This window comes from Cebidichthys violaceus, unplaced genomic scaffold (assembly GCF_023349555.1).
Source record: "Cebidichthys violaceus isolate CVI_PGR_0920_01 unplaced genomic scaffold, fCebVio1.0.p SCAF_10, whole genome shotgun sequence".
NCBI classification, from domain to species: Eukaryota; Metazoa; Chordata; class Actinopteri; order Perciformes; family Stichaeidae; genus Cebidichthys; species Cebidichthys violaceus.
This window is the reverse complement of record NW_027176263.1, coordinates 15,471,094-15,471,917: the sequence shown is the minus strand read 5'-3', so window position 1 is coordinate 15,471,917 and position 824 is coordinate 15,471,094.

Sequence of the window (824 nt, the reverse complement as noted above, 5' to 3'; positions counted from 1 at the left end):
TTGTCATTCATACACCACCAAGATTCTTGAAAAGACGAAAAAAAGGTGGAAACATTACAGAGTCCTCCTAAACCAGTGTAACGTAACCTTAAATAACTAGCTAGCTTCAGCTAGTAAAGTCTGCTAGCGTTAATTCAGCCGCCGAAAATGACAGTTGCCGGCTAAAAACGAGAATCTTGCTTTTCTCTACCTCTTTCCAAAATGAAGGACCTCTTGTTTGAACAATTACTTGTTACAGATTTTGAGTGGTATATCTGCGACTGTTATCATTTTAAAACTGCATACGTGGCGTGGGAGAATGGAAAGCTTGAAAGGCCCAGCTGGTGGGCTTCGCTAACGGTCAATAAGAGAGCCAAGTGTGACTAAAGGGTTGTCGGTTCAGTGGAAGGAGAGGAAACGGCCTCTTAAAATCAAAAAGTGCACTATTGTGAATCATGATCACATAACTGCGAGAGAAAAAACAGCTATTGATTCACTCTCGTTGAGTTTCTCTGATGAGACACTTGTGACTTTGCGCTGGCCTCGTCCTCAATAAATGGGGTTAAGGAGTATCACAAACAGTCTCTCTTGGAAATGAATGTTGCATAAGGTCTGGGTAGATAAGTCAAGCATTGTGTTGTTGTGACACAGAAGCAGGAATGGCCGAGGTGGATTACAATTAAGGTCAAGCAGTCTAAACGCTTTAGGCCCTAAAGACTCACCATCTGTCATTATGTTCATTTTTGTCATCCGTTAGCGTTCAGACGCACAGAATTTGTCACTGTCACTCGGCGCTCGGACTCGCTCATCAGGTGGCGCTGGTGTCTGGTTTAGGCTTGTGTTCA